Genomic DNA, 12,480 nt, shown 5'->3' on the forward strand with positions numbered 1-12,480 from the left:
TCTTGGAAACCCAGTTTGTGACAAATCTAATTTAATTCCTTCTTGTTACAAGTACATATATATATATATATATATATCATTATCTACAATTGGTACCAAAGTCATAATTTTCTTTCCATGATTTAAGGGATTATGTCTGATTTGTACATCCTATGTGTACCCCTAGGCAGAGGTGGCTGGCCATCATCTAGATGTGGAGGGACTTCATTGATTTATTTTGTGTACAATTGCATATTTTACAAAAAAATCTTCATGTACGTACTTATTTATTTAGAAAAATTGGTACAAGTATGTATATATATATAATGGTACTAATGTGATGACCCCAAATCGTATCGTATTTTTATATATTATTTTGTGTGAGTTTAGATGCTTAATTATGTGACTAGTAGTGTGTATATCTTTTAATGCATTGAATATCTATTTGAAAACCAACATAGAATCCAAAATTGAAAGCCCAAACGGTTTTAAAAACTGAAATTGGCTGGCCCAATAGGCTAATTAGAATATTTAGATTTTTATGGCAACTTTAATTGAAATTTAATTCAGATCAAAATAATTAGAATAAATTTATTAGAATTAATCAAAACTAAGTGGGATTAATTAGTCCTAAGTAAGCTTAATTAGCCTAAGCTAATTACACCTTCTATAAGGTCTTAATCATGTTTTTGAGCTCGTATTTTACAACACATGGGTTGAAATTGTTGAGAGGGAGAAAAAGAACTCAACTTAGAGAGAGAGTGTAATACCCCTGTTCCGTAATATGTTAATTGGTCCTTAACATGATGTGATTATGTATTTTGATATGATTTTGTGTTCCACTATGTGAAAATATGTGGTTTGAAATTTTATCTGTTCATCGTAGGAATATCTGTTTGAGTAGTCTGTTTTGGAAATTTAATTGAGGGCCTTATCGGCCACGGAACCCGAAATTGATTACGCCATTGTGGTTGGCATAATTTTTAGGGCCTACGGTGAAATTTAATTGAAATTTGATTCTGGTCAATTTAAACTGATTAAATTGATAAATTAAGTACCCCATTATTTTATATTAAAATATTTGTTAGTGGGGCTTGTTGTATATTTGTATTGCACTCTCCTTTAGCCCTCTTAAAACTCAAAATCTGAGTTAGACAATTGAGAGTGAGAGAGAGGCCGGCCATGGAGAGAAAAAGGGAGAGATTTGTGTAATTTGGGCTCAAGACTTGGGAATTTGAAGATCTAGCTCAAGATTTGGCTAGAGCTTGTGGGAATTTGAAGATCTAGCTCAAGATTTGGCTAGAGCTTGAGTGTTGAAGCTCTTAGGTAAGTGATTTCTTGAACTCTTACTTGTAATTTGTAAGTTCAAGGGTTGTTTGTGATCAAGAACATATAATGAGTTGATTTTGTTGAGATTGAAGTCTTAGAACTCATGCATGTAAGAAATTACTTTGAATTTGCATGTTTGAGCTTGAAACACATGATTCATGTGGAGTTTTGGGTAAAGCTCATGTTGTAGTCACCATTTGTACCATCTAAGTTGAGAATGATGAGCATCTCCCACATGCATGTACAAATCATGGGAGTATAAGTCTTGAATGTTTGAATTTGAGCATGTTAATGATGGGTTTGAGACAATTTGGGACATGCATGTAGATAATTCATGTAATTGAGCTTCCTAATGTTGTAATCTTGCATTAGTAGCATGTTAGCATGTGTAAATGTGTAATTTGAACCATTGCATGCAAGAAATGTAGATGGAAAACTGATTTGGAGCTCAAAAACACGATCTGGGAAACCCAGATTTTTGAGGTCCGCTCGAGCGGGGTAATGGCCGCTCGAGCGGGAAAATCGTGCTCCCAGCATTTTTGCAGAGTTGGATGCCCGCTCGAGCGGGACACTTCACGCTCGAGCGTGGATTTTTGTAGACGGACCTTCAGCTCGAGCGCTCTATTCCACGCTCGAGCGCATCTTTCGTGCAACCAGTACTTTGCAGGCCTTAAGGGTCCGCTCGAGCAGAGAAGTTTACGCTCGAGCGGGGACCCTGTTTCCTGGAATTTTGTTCATGCATTCTGTGATTCGTTTTCCGTTCTCTTTCACCTGTAAGCACCCTTAGGCATGTGTTAAGCATTGTAAATGAGTTAATGAGATAAGAACAAAGCCTAAAGAGGAATATGTGAATTAAAGAACGGATTGAACTGTTAGTGACCCTTTTGTATTCATGAAATGTGTAGGGTCAAGCTCCAGGGCGCATCCACAAGCCGATCACTGTGAGTAATATCAATATTTGAAAGCTTGTCAAATGTCCAATTGTTATTCCCCTATAAACTCTATAAGTTGTTAATTGGGATTGTGGACAAAAGTCCGACAGGAGTAAATGAATGGACCGAAGGTCGTTTTGATAGGAATGGACCGAAGGTCGTTTTGATAGGAATGGACCGAAGGTCGTTTTGGTATAAATGGACCGAAGGTCGTTTGATAAGAACGAATGGACCGAAGGTCGTTTTGATGTAAATGAATGGACCAAGGGTCATTTCGATAAGAATGAATGGACCAAAGGTCGTTTTGATGGAAATGAATGGACCAAAGGTCGTTTTGACATGAATGAGTGGGCCGAAGGCCGTTTTGGTATGAAAGAGTGGGCCAAAGGCCGTTTTGACATAAAAGAGTGGGCCAAAGGCCGTTTCGACATAAGTGAATGGGCCGAAGGCCGTTTCGCCATGAATGGAAATCCGAATGGGCCGAAGGCCAGAATGTTTAGAACTACAGTTACTTGTTTTGAATTTCGTATAGTTATATATATTCGTTAAATAGAAGTAAGAATTGGGCCCAAGGCCGTTTAGAGCATGTTGTTCTACATATTGTTATGTAACTGCTATATTCGATATTATTCACTGGGCTATCGCTCACGCTCATTCATGTGTTTGTAGGTGAGCCAAGGGAAGTCCAAACCCAGCCCCAGTGAAGTCTGCTAGGATAAATCCGAGTTTTGAGGAAGTCAGCCTTGCGTCTCACTCTTGAGACCTACCCTTGCCTTTAGCTATGTATTTATGTTTCGTCTTGTCGGCAGGGACTTTATGTAATCATGTAAATGGTCTGTCATAGGTTGACTCGTTTTGGATGATCCTGTTTGTAATGAATTCTATGAAACTGTACTTTTGAACTGTGGGTTATTAACGTAACTAAATGTGGTCTGTTAATGTGCATATAAGCACGGCTCTATGGACAAAGTTTTTATTTATTGCTTCCGTTTGGCCCCTTTCTCTGACAAGATATGTCTGTTTTGGTCTGAGGCCGTAGGTAATCCCAGGATTACTGGCCGGTTATGTCCTTAACCCATAGGGGCGGGTTCGGGTCATGACAGAGTGGTATCAGAGCACGAGTTAATAACTCACACACTTGTCCAAAAAGAGCAATAAGCGTCTAGATAAGATCTAGGATGCATTCATGTGATAAGTACGAGTTTGGAAGCATTGATTATATGCTTAAATGTTTTGTTATGAATAATTATATGCGTAAGTTGTGAACTACTTGCATTGCAAATCATCTGGAAATATGTGCTCCTTAGTGTATGCGTACTTGTGTACCTTTTGTATGAAATATAATGCAAGTTTAATCAGATGGTGGATGTTGATGAGGGAAAACCACAGAGATATTGATTGGGCGAAATTTTTGGAAATCTTCTATGACAAGTACTTCCCGCAATGTGTCCGGGATAGGAAAGTGGCAGAGTTCATGGAACTCAAACAAGACAGTATGACTGTAGCTGAGTATGAGGCCAAATTTACTGAGTTGGCCAGGTTTGCACCACACGTAATTGACACTGATTATAAGAAGGCAAGGCATTTTGAAGGTGGGCTCCGAAGTGACATCCTAGAGCGAGTGAATGTCCTGAAGTTGGAAACCTACATCGGGGTGCTTGACCGGGCCATCATATCAGAGGCTAATATAGCTAGACAAGCTAAGCCAACAACCGAATGGAGAGGCAACAAAAGACAAGGCTTCTTTTCGAAGAAGAAATTTCTGAAAAAGCAAAACACGGGCTCCTCAACTACCTCAAGTTCTTCCCGAGACACGGCTCCCATGTGCAACACTTGTAGCAAAAGGCACCGTGGAGTCTGTTACCGTGCGTCGGGAGCCTGTTTTAAGTGTGGGAAACAAGGGCATATAGCTCGAGATTGTAATCAGAATAGTGGGAAGGTAGCTGCTAGCTCCACTGCATCGATCCCAAAGCCGGGAAACACTTTGAGATCTGCTACTACTGGGGATACAGTGAGACAAGGGAGAGTTTTTGCACTCGTTCCGGGCGATACGCGGAATGCCAATACCGTTGTCTCAGGTACTATTTCAATATGTAATCAGGATGCCTTTGTATTAATTGATTCTGGATCGACGCACTCATTTGTGACATATGCATTTGCATCTAGACTGAAAAGACCCCTAGAATTGTTGCCATATTTGTTATGTGTGTCTGCTCCATCGGGGGAATCTGTGTTATGTGACTATATATATCGGTTTTGTGACATGCATATTGAGGATGCTACCCTATATGTAGATTTGTTGCCCTTAAACTTTAGACACTTCGATGTAATTTTGGGCATGGATTGGTTGACCAAATATTGTGCCACTATAGATTGTGTGACAAAGAGGGTTGTGTTTAGACCCCCAGAACAGAAAGAGATAGTGTTTGTAGGAAATGGGGTAGTGCCTCCACCATATTTGATATCTGCAATGAAAGCATGCAAATTGATCAGGAAGGGGTGCCAGGGTTATTTGTGTTATGTATTGACTGAACAATCCGTGAATGTTGAATTGAATAAAATTCCTATCGTTAGAGAATTTCCAGACGTGTTTCCGAATGAACTACCAGGGGAAGTGGTAGACAGAGAAATAGAGTTTACTATTGAGACTGTACCAGGCACCCAGCCTATTTCTAAAACTCCCTACAGAATGGCTACTGCCGAAATGAAAGAATTAAAGGAACAGTTGCAAGACCTTCTTGATAAAGGGTTTATCCGGCCTAGCGCTTCGCCTTGGGGTGCACCAGTGTTATTTGTAAAGAAGAAGGATGGTACTCTGCGCCTGTGTATTGATTACCGGGAATTGAACAAGGTAACGGTAAAGAACAAATATCCCTTACCCCGTATTGATGACTTATTTGACCAGTTGCAGGGATCACAGGTGTTTTCTAAGATTGATTTGAGATCCGGGTATCATCAGCTGAAGGTTAAAGCAGAGGATGTTGAGAAAACCGCATTCAGAACGAGGTATGGTCATTTTGAGTTTCTTGTTATGCCATTTGGAGTGACTAATGCTCCGGCAGCATTTATGGACCTAATGAATAGAACTTTTAAAACCTACCTTGACGAGTTTGTTGTAGTCTTCATCGATGATATTTTGATATACTCTAAAGATAGACTTGAACATGAACATCATTTGAGGACTGTTTTACAAATACTTCGGGAAAGGAAATTATTTGCTAAACTAAAGAAATGTGAGTTTTGGTTGGATGAGGTTGTTTTCTTAGGGCATGTGATCAACAAGGAAGGAATTTCAGTGGACCCGCAGAAAATAGAAGCAATTGTGAATTGGCCTACACCAACTAATGTGACAGAAGTTCGCAGTTTCATGGGTTTGGCAGGGTACTACAGGAGGTTTGTAAAGGACTTTTCGAAATTAGCCGTGCCTCTTACCCAATTGACACGTAAAGGACAACCATTTGAGTGGAATAGTGAAAGAGAATCAGCCTTTCATGAATTGAAGACAAGATTGACCACCGCACCAATTTTGACACTACCTTCAGGTACGGAAAATTTTGTGATTTTCAGTGACGCATCTTATAAGGGTTTGGGTTGTGTGTTAATGCAGAACGGAAAGGTTATTGCTTACGCCTCCCGACAGTTGAAGCCACATGAGAAGAATTATCCAACACATGACCTAGAATTGGCCGCGGTTGTTTTTGCTTTGAAAAATCTGGCGGCATTACTTGTATGGGGCAAAGTGTGAAGTCTACACGGATCATAAAAGCCTAAAATACTTCTTCACGCAGAAAGAGTTGAATATGCGCCAGAGAAGATGGCTGGAATTGATAAAAGATTACGACCTAGAAATTCAGTATCACCCCGGAAAAGCTAATACAGTGGCTGATGCCTTGAGCAGGAAATCAACAGGGAGTATGGCTTGTTTGCTTACTGAACAAAGGGAGATTTTGCAAGACTTTGAAAAGTCTGAAATTGAAGTGGTAGTGTGTGAACAGGGCGGATTGATAGCCGCTATTACAGCCGAGCCGGCAATTGTTGATGAAATCAAGCAAAAACAGAAAGAGGATGAGTTCCTCAGAAAGGTAATTGATGAATTTGAAGTCAGCCCAAAAGCAGAGTTCAGCATCGAGAATGGAATGTTGAAATTTCGAAACCGAATATGTGTTCCAGTTATTCTGGAGCTAAAGAAGAGGGTCTTAGATGAAGCCCACAGATCCGTATTTGCTATGCATCCGGGTAACAATAAAATGTATCGGGATTTGAAACAAACCTATTGGTGGCCTAAAATGAAGAAAGAGATTGCAGAACATGTGTCCAAGTGCCTTCGGTGTCAGCAAGTTAAGGCTGAACATCAGAAACCAGGCGGTCTACTTCAACCTCTCCCCATTCCTGAGTGGAAGTGGGAACATGTGACTATGGATTTCGTTGTTGGCCTACCTCGGACTTCCCGCGGTATGGATTCTGTTTGGGTTGTAGTTGATAGACTGACTAAATCTGCACATTTTCTGCCTGTCAAAACTACATTTACTGCTTACAGGTTGGCTACTATTTATGTTGATGAAATTGTCCGCTTACATGGAGTTCCAGTATCCATTGTGTCGGATAGAGATCCGAAGTTTGTATCTAGATTGTGGAAGAGTTTGCAGGAAGCTATGGGAACAGAACTAAGGTTCAGCACTGCATTCCACCCACAGACAGATGGGCAGTCAGAACGAACAATACAGACTTTGGAAGATATGCTTCGCATGTGTGCTTTGGATTTTCAGGGGAGTTGGGAAGATTACCTGCCACTTGCAGAATTTGCCTATAATAATAGCTTCCACTCCAGCATCGGTATGGCACCATACGAGGCTTTGTATGGTAGGAGGTGTAGATCACCTATTTGTTGGACAGAGGTCGGGGACAGAGCTTTGCTCGGGCCTGAAATTGTACAAGACACCTCTGAAAAGATCAAGACTATTCGGCAAAGGCTCAAAACAGCTCAAGACCGACAGAAGAGTTATGCAGATGTCCGGAGAAGACCTCTTGAGTATGAGGTCGGCGACCATGTGTTCATCCGTGTTTCTCCAATGAAAGGCCAAGTCAGGTTTGGGAAAAAGGGCAAGTTGACGCCCCGTTATATTGGACCGTTTCAAATTTTGGAGAAACTTGGTCCAGTTGCTTATAGAGTTGCTTTGCCACCGGGATTTGAGCAAATCCACAATGTGTTTCATGTGTCAATGTTGAGGGGTTACCTCCGAGACCCGCTGCATGTGATTGATTATCACCGGATTGCTATTGATGAAAATATGGAATATGCTGAATGGCCGGAAAGAATTCTTGACCGACAAGTAAAAGAATTGAGAAACAGATCCATTCCAATGGTGAAAGTGGAATGGAAGGAACACTATGGGACAGATGCTACGTGGGAAAAAGAGGAGGAAATGCGTCTACGCTATCCACATTTGTTTCCCGACGAAGGTAAATTAAGTTTGGAGGACCAAACTTCCTAAAGGGGGGAAGACTGTAATACCCCTGTTCCGTAATATGTTAATTGGTCCTTAACATGATGTGATTATGTATTTTGATATGATTTTGTGTTCCACTATGTGAAAATATGTGGTTTGAAATTTTATCTGTTCATCGTAGGAATATCTGTTTGAGTAGTCTGTTTTGGAAATTTAATTGAGGGCCTTATCGGCCACGGAACCCGAAATTGATTACGCCATTGTGGTTGGCATAATTTTTAGGGCCTACGGTGAAATTTAATTGAAATTTGATTCTGGTCAATTTAAACTGATTAAATTGATAAATTAAGTACCCCATTATTTTATATTAAAATATTTGTTAGTGGGGCTTGTTGTATATTTGTATTGCACTCTCCTTTAGCCCTCTTAAAACTCAAAATCTGAGTTAGACAATTGAGAGTGAGAGAGAGGCCGGCCATGGAGAGAAAAAGGGAGAGATTTGTGTAATTTGGGCTCAAGACTTGGGAATTTGAAGATCTAGCTCAAGATTTGGCTAGAGCTTGTGGGAATTTGAAGATCTAGCTCAAGATTTGGCTAGAGCTTGAGTGTTGAAGCTCTTAGGTAAGTGATTTCTTGAACTCTTACTTGTAATTTGTAAGTTCAAGGGTTGTTTGTGATCAAGAACATATAATGAGTTGATTTTGTTGAGATTGAAGTCTTAGAACTCATGCATGTAAGAAATTACTTTGAATTTGCATGTTTGAGCTTGAAACACATGATTCATGTGGAGTTTTGGGTAAAGCTCATGTTGTAGTCACCATTTGTACCATCTAAGTTGAGAATGATGAGCATCTCCCACATGCATGTACAAATCATGGGAGTATAAGTCTTGAATGTTTGAATTTGAGCATGTTAATGATGGGTTTGAGACAATTTGGGACATGCATGTAGATAATTCATGTAATTGAGCTTCCTAATGTTGTAATCTTGCATTAGTAGCATGTTAGCATGTGTAAATGTGTAATTTGAACCATTGCATGCAAGAAATGTAGATGGAAAACTGATTTGGAGCTCAAAAACACGATCTGGGAAACCCAGATTTTTGAGGTCCGCTCGAGCGGGGTAATGGCCGCTCGAGCGGGAAAATCGTGCTCCCAGCATTTTTGCAGAGTTGGATGCCCGCTCGAGCGGGACACTTCACGCTCGAGCGTGGATTTTTGTAGACGGACCTTCAGCTCGAGCGCTCTATTCCACGCTCGAGCGCATCTTTCGTGCAACCAGTACTTTGCAGGCCTTAAGGGTCCGCTCGAGCGGAGAAGTTTACGCTCGAGCGGGGACCCTGTTTCCTGGAATTTTGTTCATGCATTCTGTGATTCGTTTTCCGTTCTCTTTCACCTGTAAGCACCCTTAGGCATGTGTTAAGCATTGTAAATGAGTTAATGAGATAAGAACAAAGCCTAAAGAGGAATATGTGAATTAAAGAACGGATTGAACTGTTAGTGACCCTTTTGTATTCATGAAATGTGTAGGGTCAAGCTCCAGGGCGCATCCACAAGCCGATCACTGTGAGTAATATCAATATTTGAAAGCTTGTCAAATGTCCAATTGTTATTCCCCTATAAACTCTATAAGTTGTTAATTGGGATTGTGGACAAAAGTCCGACAGGAGTAAATGAATGGACCGAAGGTCGTTTTGATAGGAATGGACCGAAGGTCGTTTTGATAGGAATGGACCGAAGGTCGTTTTGGTATAAATGGACCGAAGGTCGTTTGATAAGAACGAATGGACCGAAGGTCGTTTTGATGTAAATGAATGGACCAAGGGTCATTTCGATAAGAATGAATGGACCAAAGGTCGTTTTGATGGAAATGAATGGACCAAAGGTCGTTTTGACATGAATGAGTGGGCCGAAGGCCGTTTTGGTATGAAAGAGTGGGCCAAAGGCCGTTTTGACATAAAAGAGTGGGCCAAAGGCCGTTTCGACATAAGTGAATGGGCCGAAGGCCGTTTCGCCATGAATGGAAATCCGAATGGGCCGAAGGCCAGAATGTTTAGAACTACAGTTACTTGTTTTGAATTTCGTATAGTTATATATATTCGTTAAATAGAAGTAAGAATTGGGCCCAAGGCCGTTTAGAGCATGTTGTTCTACATATTGTTATGTAACTGCTATATTCGATATTATTCACTGGGCTATCGCTCACGCTCATTCATGTGTTTGTAGGTGAGCCAAGGGAAGTCCAAACCCAGCCCCAGTGAAGTCTGCTAGGATAAATCCGAGTTTTGAGGAAGTCAGCCTTGCGTCTCACTCTTGAGACCTACCCTTGCCTTTAGCTATGTATTTATGTTTCGTCTTGTCGGCAGGGACTTTATGTAATCATGTAAATGGTCTGTCATAGGTTGACTCGTTTTGGATGATCCTGTTTGTAATGAATTCTATGAAACTGTACTTTTGAACTGTGGGTTATTAACGTAACTAAATGTGGTCTGTTAATGTGCATATAAGCACGGCTCTATGGACAAAGTTTTTATTTATTGCTTCCGTTTGGCCCCTTTCTCTGACAAGATATGTCTGTTTTGGTCTGAGGCCGTAGGTAATCCCAGGATTACTGGCCGGTTATGTCCTTAACCCATAGGGGCGGGTTCGGGTCATGACAGAGAGCAAGGAGAATTTGAAGGAGATTGGAAGAAGACTTGGAGAATTAAGCTGAGATACACTTGAATTCGCACTCTAGGTATGGAATTCATCCTTAATCCTTGAAAATAAAACATATAGAAGTTGAATTCATCAAGTCCTAAGGTTCATTTGCTTGTATTTGTATAAAAGGAGTTAGGATTACCATGAAATTGGAAGAAACAAGCTAATCATATACGTGCATGCATAACCCCTCATCTTTGAGTTCAATTTCCTATGAATTCTTACTTGCATGGAATTTTTACACATTTATTTGAAGAGTTCTTCATGTTTTTACACTTTTCATGTAATTTGGTCAAGTTTTGAAAAGAGACCAAAAAGTTCAACTCTTGCATGATTTAAATGGTAATTTAAGTTTGAATTTGGAAATTGGTTCATGATTTTGAGCACTTGGTTCAAAGTGACTAAGTTTTCATGTTATACAATGTTTTTCCATGTTTTTGTACCAAACATGCAAGCTTTGAACTTTTGGATTCATGTTTTGAGCTTCCAATTCAATTCTAGAATTTCTAGAATCCGTGTAGTTCGCTTGAGCGCACTTCACAAGCATCCAGTAGTTTTTCAGACAATTGCACGGTGGCTCGAACGATCGATTGTCCGCTCGAGCAAACTCCCTTTTACTTAGTACTTGGCTCAAGCGACTGCTGAGCGACCGTCGAGCATGAAAATCCAACATCTAGTACTTCTGCAGAGCTTTGCAAACCGCTCGAGCAACTAAAGGTGCACTCGAGTGAAGACCCTGTTTTCAACAACTTTCAAAAAGCTTTCATAAGTGCATCATTGCATCCTCATGCTTATTAGAGCATTCTTAGACATTGATTAAGACATCAATAATGAGGAATTGATGTAGAAACACATAAGAAGAGAATTGAATGCATATTAAACATTACATCGAAATGGAACCTCAGTGTGTTTTTGTTATGTATTTTGCATAGGTGGACGTCTGAGGCATAGGATCCATTCAACCCACTGTGAGTAGTAACTTATTAAAGATACGTTCAAGTTATATCTATTTTCGAAATTATTATGTGATTGGTTTATTGAAATGCCATTTTCTTTAATGAATGAAGTTCTCTTTGAAATTGTATTCGTGGCATCCTTTAGAGAAGCCCTTGCCTAGGGGAAACAATACTACAACCATTGATTATATACCCTTGCCTGGGGGTAACAATACAACGACCATTGGATTAATTGAAACACAGAGATCCCTGTTGTTAGACCTTAATGGTCCACTGGATTTTAACTGACCCTTGTGATCCATTGTTATTGACCCTTGTGGTCCATTGATATTCAAATATTGTTACTTTACGGATGTACCACGTAAATTGTTATTGTATTGATTACTGATATTGAGAAAACATAGATCATTGTGAATTGAATTGAAATGAGAATTGTATTTGAAATGATACCGAATTTCATTGGTTTAACTCCTTTATTATGTTATTTCTCGTTGGGCCCTAGCTCGCTATTTATATGTATATGTAGGTGAGCAAGCCGAGTAAGCCGAGCAACAAGGTTAGAGAAAGCCCGGAGTCTACCCTTTTGTTAGCCTTTTGATGAGCTTCCGGAATGAAGCAATCTGTGGGTCGAGCGAAGCCAAGCAAGTTAAAACCCCTATTTGTTATGATCTTTTGTTTTATACTTTTGTTTTTGCTGCTGGGGGTTGTTTTAAATTTTAAAGCTATGGATATTTAAAATGTGTATTAAATGTTAAAAAACTATTGTGATGAATGGATGCACATATGTAAATGATGGAAGTATAATTATGCTAAGAGGATGTTTTCATATATGCACAGCCCAATGGATTATTTTTATGTCTTAGATTGCTTCCGCTTAGCCCGTAAATTATACAAAGATTGATTTTTTTTTTAATAAAGGTTGTAGGTAATTTAAGATTACTGGCCGGTCATGACGCTAAACCTATGGGGGCAGGTTTGGGTCGTGACAACTAACTTGGGGTTAATTTGTAATTCAAGTAAAATTTGAGAGCTAGTGCCTTAATTTATGAGTTGGAACATTTATTTAAGTGTAGCATTTAATTAAATTATGATTTGAAAATTCAATTTAGTTAAAATTTCTTTGTTTTGAATTAAACAG

The sequence above is a fragment of the Camellia sinensis genome, unplaced genomic scaffold (genome assembly GCF_055761805.1).
Source record: "Camellia sinensis isolate YWXY unplaced genomic scaffold, ASM5576180v1 Unanchor4, whole genome shotgun sequence".
Taxonomy (NCBI): Eukaryota; Viridiplantae; Streptophyta; class Magnoliopsida; order Ericales; family Theaceae; genus Camellia; species Camellia sinensis.